The sequence below is a fragment of the Dendropsophus ebraccatus genome, chromosome 2 (assembly GCF_027789765.1).
Source record: "Dendropsophus ebraccatus isolate aDenEbr1 chromosome 2, aDenEbr1.pat, whole genome shotgun sequence".
In the NCBI taxonomy this organism is placed as follows: Eukaryota; Metazoa; Chordata; class Amphibia; order Anura; family Hylidae; genus Dendropsophus; species Dendropsophus ebraccatus.
Genome location: NC_091455.1, coordinates 51,309,754 through 51,326,129, shown reverse-complemented (window position 1 = coordinate 51,326,129; position 16,376 = coordinate 51,309,754). Strand labels below are relative to the sequence as shown.

The 16,376-nt window shown below is 40.6% G+C and overlaps 1 protein-coding gene across 2 annotated transcripts in view; it reads right to left on the bottom strand.

The window, feature by feature from the left end:
- Positions 1 to 16,376, bottom strand: part of CYP7B1 (cytochrome P450 family 7 subfamily B member 1) — a 151,938-nt gene that overhangs the window by 88,320 nt on the left and 47,242 nt on the right. The window contains exon 1 of one of the 2 annotated variants that reach the window (XM_069957536.1): positions 4,992 to 5,053. The exons of the other annotated variant lie outside the window; for it this stretch is intronic. The gene's annotated coding sequence lies outside the window, so the exon portion shown is untranslated. Of the gene's footprint in view, positions 1 to 4,991; positions 5,054 to 16,376 lie in introns of those variants that run through there. 2 annotated transcript variants of the gene reach the window in all.

The following is a 16,376-nucleotide window of genomic DNA, read 5'->3' as shown; positions in this document are numbered from 1 at the left end:
GTCAAACATGCTACTAATATGACAGATTATTAGCACCTTTAGATTACACATTGAGATTTTACATGTTAATGTAAGAATTAACTAGCAGATTTTATGGTCTCTGGCTCCGCATACTCATAACCTCAGCTTCTTGCCAAAACATCTTTACTTTTTATTCACCACCGTTTGGCTTTTTGTCTTTAGCCAAATATAACACCCACTACTTTGCAGACACTATAAAGCTGCTGTAGGCAAACAAACCTGATGATAGGGGCCAGTGATCCGGAAACAAGCATTTGCTTAATGTTGCAACTATGTTCTCATTTTTCTCAAAGAAATAAGCTTATTTTTCAAGATTAACTTGAAGCAAGCTAAAGGAAAACATCACAGCTGCTTAATATTACAAGAAAGCAAATGAAGGCGATAAAGCACGTAGCTGCATTCAGGTTCCGTCTCACAAACTAATATACATAGTTTTGGTCTCTATGCAATTTCAGTGCATTTATCCTGTGCTTACGTACAGTATAACATAAGACCACCAGATCAAAGATGGGAAATAATACCAAGCTATACTACACAGCACCTAGAAAAATTGGTCAGCAAGAAAAGGTGGTGTGAATAAAACCCTTTGGTATTTAAAGTGACACTGTAGTTAGCTAATCACCCCCTACCCCAAACCACAGGTATTGTTTGTCTGCTCATCTGAAGTCTTTCCCGGTCATCTGTTCCACAAAGTGCCCAGTGCCTTGGTTTGGCACTGGGCATCGTAGTTTGTCAGCAGTAGATTGCTTTGAATGCAAAGCTGCATGGGCGATCCGCTGATGATGAACTATGATGACGGAACATACTTGCCGGGGAGTGACTGAGAGGAGCAGGGTAGAGAAGATGGCCTTGCCACTGACAGTTTTTAGCCAAACCAGGGCATCGGGCGCATTGTGGAACAGATGACTGGGAAGGACGTCAGATGAGCTGACGAATGGTACCTGGAGTTTGGGGGGGGCGTGATTAGCTGAATACAGTATTACTGACAAGAGTAGTAGAGCACTGTGTCAGACTGAAAAGAAACTAACACTTCCTGCAGGACATACAGCAGCTGATACTGGAGTACTGGAAGACTGGAGATTTTTAAACAGAAGTAAACTACAAATCTAAATAACTTTCTGAAAACAGCTGATTAGAAAGAAAAATATTTTTGGCGAAGTACCCCTTTAAGGCTATCTGGAAAACTTAGATACAGCCATAGGCTGTATTCATGTTTTCCAGGACTCCCTGGGGTCCCTACAATATCCTAAGTACTTTCCATGGCACCCACCCTGGGCAGATCGCACATATTCCACAGTCCACATATTGACATTTTTGTCATTTAGCAGCATGTTTCGAATGAGCTATATAAAATAAAAATTGATGGTATAACAGCTCAGAAAACTCAGCTTGTAGTGACTGTGTGATCATAGCCCTTGTACCTCCAGCAGTCTCTGTTGCTAGGGACAGACTGAGCCTAACAACAGGCATTGAGCAGCACATTCAGAAGAGGGACCCCTAGCGTCAGAAACTCTAGGCACACTTTCACTAGAAAAATTGCAAAAAGTATACTGTACTTTGAATAATGTTTACATATGAGTATGTTGTATAAAAATTAGTGACCATTTGATGAACAAGCCTGTTTATATTTTGCGCAATAAGAAATATATGCTTTTTTTCAATTCAGAACCTAATGTAGACAAGAAACGCAGAATCATCTGCCACGTGAGAACTCCACCTTACTGTCAACAAGCACATTGTTGCAAAGTCTTTCCTTTCCGAATGCTGCGCCTAACTGCAATATGCTTTATTGTATGGATGGGAATGCTTGCAGCAGCAGCGATCGGCAATAATCCTCTTTTACTCATTTACATTGATAGTAAGCATTAGTGAAGATATATGCATTTCATTTCATGGTTCACAAAGAACAAAGTATATGTATATGTGATAGCAGTAGGTGGCTAATGAAATGGTCTGACAAGCATAAGCTTATACATAATCATACCAGAATGTGGACGGGAACACCTGTTCCTGCTTCACAGGCTTGCGATTCTTAAAGAAAACTCGCAATTCACATAAATTGTAAGAATTGCTACGCTGACATCAAGATGCTGTAAAGGAACAAAATTCACTTTTTTCTTGCAAATATTAAAAAGGGGCTATAATTATATGAAATCCCTTTTCTTGGGTCCTAAGAGTAATGAAAACTTCACACATGCATGAGGCTCCAGTAATTATTTTAAACTGCCTTCTGTTGTCCCCCTGTGGAACACAGTGGTATTTGTTTGATGCAGTTTAATTAGTGTCAGGGTAATTAATGCTATGCTATCTACATGAGATCAAAACCCTTTCTATGCAGTGCTCTAGGAAGTAGAATAGAAAGTCAATTGATATGGATTTATCCAAATTTAGACATTAACAGCGGTTACAATTACATAGAAAATACAAGGAAGGAAAACACTTCTCCCGGATAAGAATGGAAAGAAATAATAAATAACTTAAGCACTGATACACACATTGCAGTAAATGAGGCTGAGCTGCAGTACTTGGTATGGCCACAAATACAAACCAGTCCCGTGTCTGGATAAACAATCAAAGCTGAAATTTTTACCATTAAAGGGGTATTCCACTTAAACAGCAGGGAATCATATCAGCACAATCATGCTGATTGGTTTATTTTAAAGGGGTTTTATAGGCTACAATATGAACCATTTTGTATTGTTAAATGCTTAAACCTGTTTATTCTCTAATGCTTCAAAAAGTGGCTAGTTCCAGAGATTGTACTATGGGTTAAGTGACCCCACCCAGCCACAATTTAGGCAGTTCCAGTGAAATTTCCTTCCTCAATACTGTCTGATTTCTAACAACTGGATTGTATAGATCATGATCACTGATGCCAGTACATTGAGCTGTCAAAACTCTATAGAGAAACCCAAGCATGCACAGTATGCAGACTACATGTTCATACTGTACATGCTCCTACATCCCAGGTATAATGACACTCAGAATTGGATGTGCTCAGGGGTCCTATATATAGCCCACAAGCAGGACATAGCATTACACCTCACTATAGCAACCAATCACCCTACACGGATTCCCAACAAGTCAATGCCAATCAAAGTTATCATTAGAGGTTGAGGAATGATTGTTTTCCTATTAATTAATAAATTAGGTAAGAGAGGGTAGAACTAGAATAGAAGAGGGAGGTGTGTACAAATCCAGTCTACTTCCACATCCCAGAAATATGTTGCAGTTACAAAAATGCTCAAAGACCATAATACAAGTACACATCATGTGCAAAAGATGTGCACAATAAAAATATCTTAGCAAAACATGGGGTGGAAAAGAGTGGTCCTTGCACCTGACCCTTCCCCATGCATTCCATTAGCCAAAGCTAACTTCCACAGAGGTATATGGCACTTTCTATGTTCTGCTTTGTTTTTTGTTTTGCTGCTAGAGACAGAATTTCCCTAACAACTGGCAGTGGACAGTAGACTGCAGAGATGTGAGATTTCTGGTCGCCAAGACTTTTTTTTCTGTAGTAAGGAGTCAATTTTAGTAAATAAAGTGACTTACAGCTATGTTAGAAATCACCTAGTCTATCAAATGGAGGAAAGTTGTCTGAAATAACTTTGCAAATGTATGCCCAAAAATATCACTCTTACCCAAAGTATGTCTATGGTCTTGTGGCCTTATAGGCAGGAGGCCTTTTCTGACATATACACCAAATTTGCCCTAACTGATTTTGTATGACTTTATCCTTGGAGGGATCAGGGAAGATAGAATCCATTACTTTCATACATCAGCGTATGTGGAAGGTTTTATTTTAAGCTCTTTGCTTCTTTTATAACTTGTATAATAGCTGCACCTAATAGCTACAATAAGAGATGAGCGAAGTGAATCTTGCGAATTCAGATTCGCTGCAAATAGCGATGTCAAGTCAAATCATTTTGTGTAGTGAATTCAGCATGGTTCGCTCTAAAATTTGCTAAACATGGCAGCCATGATGGTAGTCGCACATGTTAGCTTACAGTACTATCACTTGGTGGGAGCAAGGGATTATCCATAATCCCTTGCAGCAGTTCACCCACCTGCAAGCACCTCACCCGCACCCTCTATATAGGCTTAGCTACTTCCTGGAGGCGGCCATTCTGCTGTGTGTGCAGAGGATAGAAGGAGCGCATCAGGCATTGAGGGCAAGGCATGGAGAGAAATTGAGAGATAGGGATAGAGAGGAGAGAATAGGCGACTCCATTGTGGGTGGGTGGGGGTCTGTGGGTGCTGTGGGTCATGTTATCCCAGTGTGTGGGAGAAGTGGTCAGTGTGAGGCTGGTCTGTGAGGCTGTAAAACAAGCATGCTTCTCAACCAGTCTGTGGGGCTGTAAAACCAGTGTGCATTTCAACAAGTCTGCGGGTGCTGTGGGTTGAGTTAACCCATTGGTATCCAAGTGTGTGGCTGCTGTTCCGCTCATCCACCAAGGTCCACTGCTGTGCAAAACGAAAATTAAATGACCGGCTAATTGATATGTTTTAATAAATTATCATTTTCAACTTTTTGACACAACAACAAGAGCTGTTGAACAAAACATTTCTCTGTAATAGTTTCACTATTGTAGCTACTATATTTTGGCTGTTTTATTGAAATTCATTGCATGCGATTCGCAAATATTCGCGAATCCAACCTAATATTCGTGAACCACGCGAAATGAATTTTCGACTGCTATGTTCATCTCTAGCCTCAAGCAGATATTCTAACCCTATAAATCCTATAAATATAGAACATATCCAGTGCTAGTATGAAGATCAGATTTCCATCTGCTATTCATCACTAAATGATTTTTATACAGTATGTTGTCCCTGGCTGTATTGGTCAAACATTACAACTCACATACAAATAGACTCAATTGACAATAATAGATATCATTAACTTACTACAGTTATAATTAGGTAACACTTAATATTACATTAAATAGTATCAGCATTGAACGTACCGGATTAATTACCAGTCATGTCTATTCACTGCGTGTCCTGCTCTATGTATTATTCATCCCCCTCTATAAGTGCGGATGACAATTGTATTCATAATTGGCATCATCTAGGGACAAGAGGCAGAGTCTCGTGTTACTTTCTGACACAACATCTGTAGACAAATCATGCTTAAGAAGAATTACAAAGCTAAACGGTCTGTATAAGGGCATCCACAGGGCAAACATGGAGGAATAGAAATTCCCACAGAATTATAAATGAAATAAAATTACAATAAGGAGTGACTAAAGAACTAGGAATTATCTAAGGCTCTGTTCATGTTTGATGCTTACATTTTGCGGGCTCATATGTCTTCTGCTGGTTGAGGCCAAAAGAACATGTCTATTGGCATATTAGTGTATATCCCAAGTATATTAATATACAGTATACTTCAAAGCCTGAATACAGTTAAAGATTAGAGATGAGCAAACCTTGAGCATGCTCGAGTTCATCCAAACCTGAGCGTTCGATTAGCGGTGGCTACTGAAGTTGGATAAAGCCCTAAGGCTATGTGGAAAACATGGATATAGTCATTGGCTGTATCCATGTTTTCCAGACAACCTTAGGGCTTTATCCAACTTCAGCAGCCACCGCTAATCGAATGCCGAACGAACGGGTTTGGATGAACTCGAGCATGGTCGAGGTTTGCTCATCTCTAATAAAAATAAAGCTAAATTACCAGAGCCTATTTTTTGTATGGGATATATTTTTAAACCTCTGTGACCTGTGCAAAGGTGACTCTGTGACCTGTCCATTGGCAGAGGTCTATTTCAGCAGCACAATACACCCTGCCACATTGCAAATACTATTCAGGAATAATATGTTTAATATGACCCCCTCGAAAAAATCTGATTTATGGAGACCATGGGATGGCCATTCATCAGTCTAAATGAATCTTTTAATAAAGTAACACTATTATATGTTGCTGGCCGGGTTTTGGTGGGGCTTTTTGGGTCTGGTCCTGTGACATTGGGGTTGCAGGGCCATTCCATGGCCTCCCTTTCCTGCACGTGCACGCTTTGCGGGGCTGGCTGTCGCTGACCGACACGGTGTGGAGTTAGCGTAGGGACCCGTGTGGACCAGAGGACCTGCGCGGTGGTACACGGGGCAATATGGCTTGATCAATTCATATACAGACACTCTGGTGTTGATTTTTAATATAGGCCTAGCGGCATTAGCATCAGCCATAGATGGGATGTGCAGCCGTTCCATTCTCTCCAGTTCGTATTATATGTTATAGACCTCTAAATAGACTGATCAACTCCAATATTAAAATCAAGGTAAAGTGAGTCGCTTTGATTATGTTGTGACGATGTCACTTGGGAAGGGATTAGACACACTGACTGAACATTCAATTCCTTAAGTTGAGTTGTTGGATCAAAGGAAAAATGAGGACGTATAAGGATCTAAGTGGTTTTAACACAGGCCAATTTGTGATGGACAGATGACTGGGCCAGAGCAGGTCTTTTGGAGTGTTTCCAGTATGTAGGTGTTAATGTCAACCAAGCTGACCTGTGTCCACTGTATAAATCTGCCAAAAAGGCCTACAGTGGCCATGGTGAGCCTTCTAACTGGATCATGAAGCAATGCATAAAAGTGGCCTGTTGTGATGAATCACATCACATAGCTCAGCATTAGTTAGCCAGGGCTGCACACTTGTTTCCTGCATCATTCATGGGGCCCTTAACTTTTCTCATTTAGTTAGCCAGCCTACTTCATTTAGACTGCTGGGTGTATATGCATTGCTGTTTTTGCTGTCCGTTTAATGGATCGATTTTTATATGGTTACTGTGACCCTCCCAATTAAACGGATACAGTACATTAAACAGACTACAAAAACACAGTGTGAACCCAGCCTTTCTTGGCAATATATGGCACCACTATAGGAAATAGGTGAGTAGGCAACAGTATGCTAACGTCTTGGTGTCAGACCACAAGGCACCATTAGAGGTCCTGTGGAGTCCACCTCAACACATGAGAGCTGTTTGGGTGGCACAAGGGAGACATACTGTACACTATAAGCCCTATTACACCATTACAACCGATAATCGCTTGGTGTAACAGCTAGGGTTAAACGACAGCAATCAACCGACATGCACAATGTCGGCAGATCCTTGTCTTTCAACAAGTTGAAAAATTCTTCAATGATAACAACGATCTGCTGGCTGTTGCTCCACGTAATAGGAGTGGCAGCAGCACACCGTCGCTATCCCTTATAGGCACCCCGGATGATCTAAACATTGTCTGGACAGCCCCTCCCGCACCTCCCCACTACCTTCCCACACTTACGGTATTACACACGCTGACAGCGAGCGGGGAACAAGGAGCAAGCATGCGCTCATCTGACAGGTCGGCACTCCCTTGCTCCTCCTGATCGGCCCGTGTAATAGGACCTTATGAGGCAAGTGGTTTTAATGTTATGAGTAATACATACAATTTAAATAGATTTAGAATAAATATTTACAAAAAATATTACAACATTGGATAATTACATATTAGGCGTTTAACCAAACACTGTATACAAAGTTCAACAGAGAACAAACTATTTAAGAGGACTCACAAACAAGTGACCTTGACTGACAAGCGCGCTCCATGCCAGCAATAAACAGCGGAGCTCCAGATAAGTGTTCATTGGCGCAGAGAGTAATTACCTATCTGTCAACGTTGCTGGTGTGTGCGAAATAGTATAAATGAAACATACATAATGTACAGCAATAATACCAGGCATGCAGAACCTAATGTATTATCATCATTCTCAGGGCCCAGGTTTATGTGGCTGCCACCACTGAGTAAATGCCTTCCAGCCATGATAATTTCATTCTAATCTCTGTTCCATATTATAATTTTCATAGCTAAAAGATACTGAGAGGCAATACGTTTCAATCAAGAGCTAAATAGAACACAACCTGTAACTGGGTGTTTCAAACACATTCGTATTTTTATTTCAAAGGAATTCAGTCAATTTAAAAAGAGCCATGAATGTATGAATGACAAATCTGGTGTAAAGCAATGTCAATATGTGCAAAATAGACATAAAGAATAAACATTTTCCGTATAAAGGGGGCAATCTTCCTCTAAAGCATAAAGGCCTGGTAATAATATGTTAGTGTCATTTTGTCTCGTTCTGCTTTTTAATGTTGTATTGATGGCAATAAATTATTAAAATATATGGTGGGCTTTTGAAAAATTACTAAACAAGATAAATGAAAGCGCCGGCTCGGATATTCATTGAATGTCTTAACAAGTGAAGTTTCTTAGCGGTTTCAGATAAAACAGAGTGTAAGTGTATAACCACTTAGTTCTCCTTCTGGGATTCCCTCTGAAGTGGAAAGGGACTCAGTGGGGAATCCTGCTGCTGTATCTTACAGACTGCTACCTAGATTATCAATATATTTTAGCCCAAATTTAAAGAAAACATATTATTATTATTATTATTATTATTATTATTATCATTATAAATTTTTTTTTACTGAGATACTACTAAGTTGTTTTTTTTCTAATCTTATTTTATAGTCTGATTTTTACTACTCAGTTTATTAACATAAATATAGAGGGCAGACATCTTTCCTGGTCCACGTGGACATAAGAGACTCCAGCCAGTAGACAACTTTTACATGTGCAGAGGTCCATATGTACTGAGCAGTAAGAGGTAGTCCAGGTTAACAAACAACACAAAACAAAAAATGGTGTGCAGGGGGTTAACATGATAAATAGAGATGAGTGAACTCGGATTCACGCAAAACTGAACACTCTGGGGGAGATTTATCAATGGGTGTAAAATTTTAACTGGTGCAAACTTCCCCCAGCAACCAATCACAGCTCCTTTTTCTTTCACCTTGAACACAATGTTTGCAAAAAAAAACTCCATGATTAACACCAAGGCACCTGTTAACAGTACATTGTGTATGTATTGTGATACACACTATATAGATAAGGCATTGAGACACCCACACATTATGTTACACTTACTTGTAGGACATCCAATTCTAAATCTATAGGCATTAATGGGATTTTCCCCATTCATCTAGAAGATAATTTCTAAGATTTATCACTGATGTGGGATGAGAGGGTTCTGGCTCACAAACTCTATTCTAGTTAATTTTAAAGGCAGTATGGGGGTGGGGGGTTAGGTCAGGGCTCTATGTCACATTCTTCCACACCAAACTCTTCTATCCATGCTATGAATACAGTTACACAATCTATCTATCTACACAAATACCACTGCTATTAGAGCAGAGTGGTGGTCAGTAACCTAAACAACAACAAGCTGTCAATAATTAGCAGCATATAAGATGAAGGAGGCAAGTTTGCTAAATGAATGAATACATTTTTACAAGCCCTACAAGTTTAATGGGAACCTGTCACCATTTAAACGCTACCTGAGCCATCACCATCATGTTAATGACCCATAAAGAGCCGAACAGATCGACAAATATTTTTATGGGAAAAGATTCAGTATAACTTGTAATTTATTGATTGAAATCTCTGATGTTTCCATGCTAAAGGGTCCAGTCCATTGAGTGATACCACCCCCTGGACTCCTTTTCACAGAATGATCAGGGATTTCAACAAAAAGTTACAGGTTATACTGAATCTTTTCCCCACAAAGACATATAAGAATCTACTCAGTTCTTCCTGCTCTATAACATGATGTTGATAGACTAGATAGCATTGTCTTGGGGACAGGTTCCCTTTAACTATATTAGTTTGGATCTGAATACCCTTAATCTACTTTGTTCATACATTATGGGGTAGAATGCTGGATATGGTACTTTCAGTTGTCCAGCAGTCAGTTTTCAAAGCCTATTGATCCATTTAGCACATCAAATTATATATTTTTTTACGGGCTTTAAGTATCAGATTAGTAAGATTCCATTGGCTGTAAGACAATGTCAGTGAAACGGCATGATGTTCTTCCTGAATGATGGCTACACCACAAATACTGTATAAAAAAAATACAAAGGTGACTCTACTATTTAACATATTACTGCTCCACATCCTCCTGTAAATTATAGCAGTTTTTCATGTTTAATACCTTGTGAACTTCAAAATGTAGATGAAGCAGGTATTAAGCATCTGATTTACTGGACTGACACAATAAGCATTTTCCCAAAGTGAAGAAAAATAGAGTTTATGAATTAGCATAAATATCAGCGGAGGTGGTCATCCATCAAGGGAGAATGCCAGCGTATTCACTCCAGCAGTCAGCCAGCGAGGGCTCCAGCTGACATATGCAGACATAGTTTGCCCTTTGTCATGTATGTGTTTCACCTCAAAAACTGTCAGGGACTTGTCAGAATCAATCAGAAAGTCGAATGCAGTTTTCTAATGATGTACAAGTTTGGACAGGATGACATAAAATTTCTGGTACTGTGTGTCAAGTACCATATGAAAACAGATGTCCTCATTACATTACAGCTTGGTATTAAAGGCTGCATCTTACCTTTCAGTGACCTATATCTTGTAGTGTTGCAATAGTAACAGCTGCGAGGCTACAAGGCACTGAGCATAAATACATGGACGAAGAACAGTTATTAGTCAGAAGAGATTAGCTGAAAGTTCTGTTTGGGATTGGATATCATTTAAAGGAGCCCATCAACCTCGCTTTACATAATCATATTCACATTCACGAAGCCCTAGGTTGTGCACATAAGATCCATGTTTCATATGGAGGAAATTTGCAAAAAACACTGAATATTTTAATGTTTGCATCCGAAATCAGATCTTTTGTGTGTCATTAATAACGATATTCAAGCAGAATGCAATGTTATCCTTCATTTCCCCTTGCCTATGGATGTTAGGGAGCAAGATGTTACTTGTAATGCAGCTATCCTATATTCTTCATATAAGTGGAGATAGGAAACTTGCCCTTTTTTCATTTCCCTCCCCTTCTCCACCTCCTGTATTATACACGGACAGACTCCGGATATAAACCCGATCTTTAAAAGGATTCTTTATACAGCTTGAGGCTATGTTCACACTACATAAGAGACTGGCCGTTCCGTGACCCCAGCCGGGTCACGGAACGGCCTGTCTCTGGCCGTATCATCTCGGACGGTACTTAAGTACTGGCTGGATGATCTTTCGGCCGCAGAGCAGAGCTGGATGTCAGTTGTTTGCGGCGGCGTATGGGATGCCTGTTGTTCTATGGGATCCCGGCGGAGCGTACACACATCGTACACACTCCGGCCGGGATCCCATAGAACAACAAGCATTGTTCCACCGCGGTAAAAGTACGGCCGTTGTTGCCATCGGCAACAACGGCCGTACTTTTACGTAGTGTGAACATAGCCTAAAACAAATGTACCATCGTACATTTGTTTTAACTTTTTTATACGAAAGTCCTGGTCCTTTTTTCGAACCACCTTCCCATTCCCACGCACAGTGCTGGTCTATTCCCGAGCACCAGCCTGGCATGAAGCATTGGCCCACCGGCCCCAGTGTGATAAAACCCCTACCTGGACCTAACCTCAGTGCTTCATGACGGGCCGGTCTCCGAAATAGACCGGCACCATGCACAGGAACAGGGCAACCAGGGGCAAAAACAACCATGACACCGGCATTCCCGCTCCGGCGCCAAAACATTCATGTAAAAAACTTAAAGCAATGTATCTGGTGGAATATTTGCTTTAATAAATGTGAGTGAAGAGATTCCTTTGGCTGTTTTCCTACATTATTGTTGGCAAAAGTTCCCTTGCTTAGAGAGAATTTTTAAATGGGCTAACTGGCAGAAGGAAATGACTACCAACCTCGGTAATCGGCACTTATTTACAGAACCAAGGCTGGATCAATAGTGCGATCAGGCTGCAGGAATGATCACTGCATTGTTTGTTCAAATTCCTCACTTATATATGCTATATGCCCACAAACAAGTGTTTGCTTATTCGTCAACTGATCGCTCGCCCTCTTACATGGGTTGATTATTGGGTATAAGTGTTCCTGGGAGGGTCCCTAGAATAAAGGGCTGCATGATCCCAGCGACCAGAAAAGTGTGTGATTGTTTGTCAGCTGATCACTGGGTCTTTTACTCATCACAACAGTCACCCCGTTTGGCTGATAACCCTTAGTATTAAAGGAAACCTGTCATCCCTTTAATGGTGCCTACATGGTGTTACAAACAGAGAGGTATTACCTAAGGCTAGTGGGGTGGAAGGGAGCGCCAGGGACCACCCAATGACTTTGGACAGCATGACAAAAAGCGACAGGTTCACTTCAAATCTTTTACCTACTTTCAGTTTAGTAGTAAAATCTGTAATATCAGATTGTTGGGGGTCTTACTCACAGCCCTCCTGTTGATCAGCTGATTAAAGGCGCCACTGCACTTTTAAAGGCTGGCAGTAGATTTGGTCATCAGTACAGAGTGTATGGGGTGTCTTAATATATGGTGCCAGTGTGCTGCCAGTGTACTGTGTACAAAACAAAAATTATACAAAAAATATATTTTTTTAATTGCTGACATATGTAACTGTATAAGAAATGATTGAGTCCTGTATATAAGGTACATACACTTTGGCTAGGACCCTATTGCTAGGCCTCTGCAATTGGCTATGCTTTTTATGATGCTAATAAAAAAAATTGGCATATATTTAGAATTCTAAATTTGTAAAGTTCATCTTGCTTTTACTATATACAGCTGCAGTTAGAAAAACACATATTAATAGATAACACATAGATAGAAATATTTTTTTAAAAGGCCATTTTGAATTGAAATTTCTAAAAATATACTATAAAACTATTAAACAGATTGCCCCTTATACTTGTCATTCAACATAAAATTTATAAAACTCAATTAGAAAATCTACTTTTGTACATTAGTTGTTCTGTCACTCGAATATTTGATATCTCTCATCTGCGGAATCTGAAATCCTGATATATTTTAGCATTTCTTAAAACACTGCCAATGTAAGGACATTGTAGCAACGTAAAGTTAACAGTCTGTCAAGACGTTAATGTTGCTGATTTCTAAAGAGGAGTCGAGTTCTCGCAACAAATCTGGGTTTATCAGATGGGACAGATTGCTGCTTGTCTGACTGACTTAGTTTGTGTGACAGCACAGTGAGCTGCCTTTGGGTTCACAAGTCCTTCAAAACCAAAGATTCACGCTAATAGAAAGCTTTTCACATAAGCCACTCAACAATCAGACGTAAAGTTTTATTTATTGGCTCTGACCATCTACTTCTGTTATCAACCATAAGGCCCCACACACTTCATCAACTCCTAACAATGGCCGCAAGCTTGGACAATCTGTCTTGTGTCTTCATTGGGTGAAGCTTCAATGAAGCAGCATCGATTAAAGGGCAATGCACACAGAAAAAAAGGCATCTCATTTAAAGAAACTTTTTGTGCAAAAGGGTAATATCTGTTCTAAAAGAACTGAAGAGGGAGGAATGATTCCTCGCCTGATCTTTGTATTGTTGACCTAATCACATTATCTTTCATTGTGGTATAATACACTGTTTTTTAAGTGAATGCCGGAATGGTTATATATTTGAATGTACTTTTGTGCTTAGCTTTTATTTCAATAAAGTATATTCAAACTTTAAATTCTAGATACCAGAATTTTTCCAGGCAATCTATGTTACATAACAAAATTGCTTGTCAAGGAAGCTGTTCAGAGCGCCAGTTTATTCTCCTTGACTCACAACGTACTGCCTCAAACCCTCACCTTCAACTACAGGAAGGGCAACAGCTCAGGTATGTTTCTTCAATAGCTTTTTTTCAGAATCGGTTATATTATTTTGCTATCTTGTTGCTTTTTATTGCAAAAAGATGTAGGGGGGGGGGTGAGCAAAAAAATTATCATTATACATTTATGTTGTGTGATGCTATAGGGTTGGACCCTTTATGCATGGTAGATCTATTGCTGCTCCAGGGATATAATGCCCTACCAATGTATGAATATGTCCTGTCTATAACATATACAAAATGTGTAACATAAATTGTATAGCGCTGCGGAATCTGTTGGCGCTATACAAATAAATATTATTATTTATTATTATTATTATTATTATTATTATTATTATTATTTACAAAAACAGTATTTAGAGAAAGGTAAATGTATTTTTTTAGGACCAGCATCAAGAACACACATACTGTACCATAGGGGTAGATTCACACATGCTGCTAGTTTTGCAGAAAAATCACCTACGATACTTAGTACCATTATAATCTATAATCTGCATTCTTGCAGCGGATTGAAAATGTAGTGAGAGCCTTGTTCAACTTTTTAACTGCCCCGTTGGTAAAATTATAAACAGCTCATGCTTAGCTGCCCATGCTCCCTCAATTCGCTCGTGCATGCTTCTCTGAGTCTCGCTGGCTGAGTGGGCCGTCATTGAGCAGAGACTCGTGCAGGAGCGTGACAATTGAGTGCTGACAGGTAAACACGGGCGGTTTATCATTTTTACTGGCAGGGCGGCTAAATAGTTAAAGAGGTTGTCCACTTTATAGTATAATTCTTCTGACAGCAGCTCCCTGTGTACCTCATAGAGCTAAAATCAAACTCCCCTCCTCCAGGCTGTGCTGTCCTACTCTGTGGGTGTTCTGTCCATAAGATGGCCGACATGGAGGAGCATGTGACCATGCCCCGCCCCCCGAGTCCGCCACTAAGCCTGTATATGCTTATAAAAAATGCTAGGGGCAGTGCATAGTCAAGTGCTCCTCCATGTTGGCCATCTTATGGACAGACTCACCACAGAGCAGGGCAGCACAGCCTGGAGAAGAAGAGTCTGATTTTTAGCTCTATGAGATACATAGGGTGCTGCTGTCAGTAAGTGCAGTGAGTATACTGAATAATTTCACTATAAAGTGGTCAACCCCTTTAAATAAGGCCTTCACTACATTCTCATAGCAGAATGAAAACAAGGCCATAGACTATATTGGTACTGAGTATTGCAGTGGATTTTTACTGCAATACTCATAATGTGAAATCCTGTGTGTAAAAGGTACAAATTTACAACAAATTTAGGGTTCATACCACAATTTTTAACTCAAAGGCATGGATGTACATTGGAAAACTGTCATGCACATGCTCCTCCTTGGATTGGCGGGCCCCACTCATTTCAATGGCCTAGGCGTAGTCAGAGGGAGATTTATCAAACATGGTGTAAAGTGAAACTAGCTCAGTTGCCCCTAGCGACCAATCATGAGGGAAGGATGGAGCAGTCAGGCCGGCCTCCAGAAGAGTGATGTAATCATCACAAGATGGCAGCTGGGACTGAAGGGGTCGACAGTGATTATGTCAGTATGCAATATTAGGCTAAGTTCACACTACGTAAGTTTCCGGCCGTAGCGCGTTCCGTGAATAAGCGGCCGGAGATTTACGTAGTTTGTGGACAATGGAAAGTATAAGATCTACGGCTGCACAGTTCACACTACGTAAGAACTTACGCCAGGATCGTATGCAGCGCCGTAAAAAATGAACCAGACCATTGTTTCAGGATGGAAATGCTGTAACTTATGCCCGTAGCGTAACATGCGGTCCCGTACGGAGTGGTGATTTCTTAATTTTTGCACTTTGATTTGCTGATCCAAAAGGTTCTGTGGGGTGTCCGGGGCTAGCCAAAGATACCCAAGTAAAAGACCACTGTCAGATCGCTACGTACGGTGCTCGGGAAGCGTAAGTAGACTACGGGCGTAAGTTCGCGGACCGTACGTAGCCGGCCGCAACTTACATAAATCCCCGGCCGGAGTTTCACACGTATATGTCAGGCCGCGTAAAATATGCGGCCGGACATATACGTAGTGTGAACATAGCCTTACACTTCCGGGTCAAGCATCAGGGGGTGGAAACATGGGGAAGGGGGCCATTCACATAAATAACACACATTACAATGTTGTATAACTTTTAAATGTGTGTTAATTAGTGGAAGAAAAAGTTTTTCACTGGAGTACTCTTTTAATACAAATTCCATTGGGGCCAAAATAAATAAATAAAAAATGGTGGTAGGTGGAGATTTTTTTTTATGCCTAAAGGCTTATAACTGGAAACACTGCTTTTGTGAAACCAGAATCAGGAGAAGGGTAGGTGGAAAAAGCCTAGGGGATGGTTGGAATTCATAAAAAAAAAAAAAAAACATGCCCTTTAACCCCTTAACGACATCGGGCGTAAACTTACGCCCTCGCGCCCTGGTACTTGGCGCATCAGGGCGTAAATTTACGCCCGATGTTTCCCCGATCGCTGCGTGTTCGCACACAGCGATCGGGGAAGATGGCCTGCTATAAATCATAGCAGGCCATCTTAGCTTCTCGGCACGGGGGGTGCTTAACACCCCCCGTGCTTACGATCAATTCAGATCAGCCAATAGCGGCGATCGGAACCTTTCCGGGTCATCGGTGACCCGATGACCCGG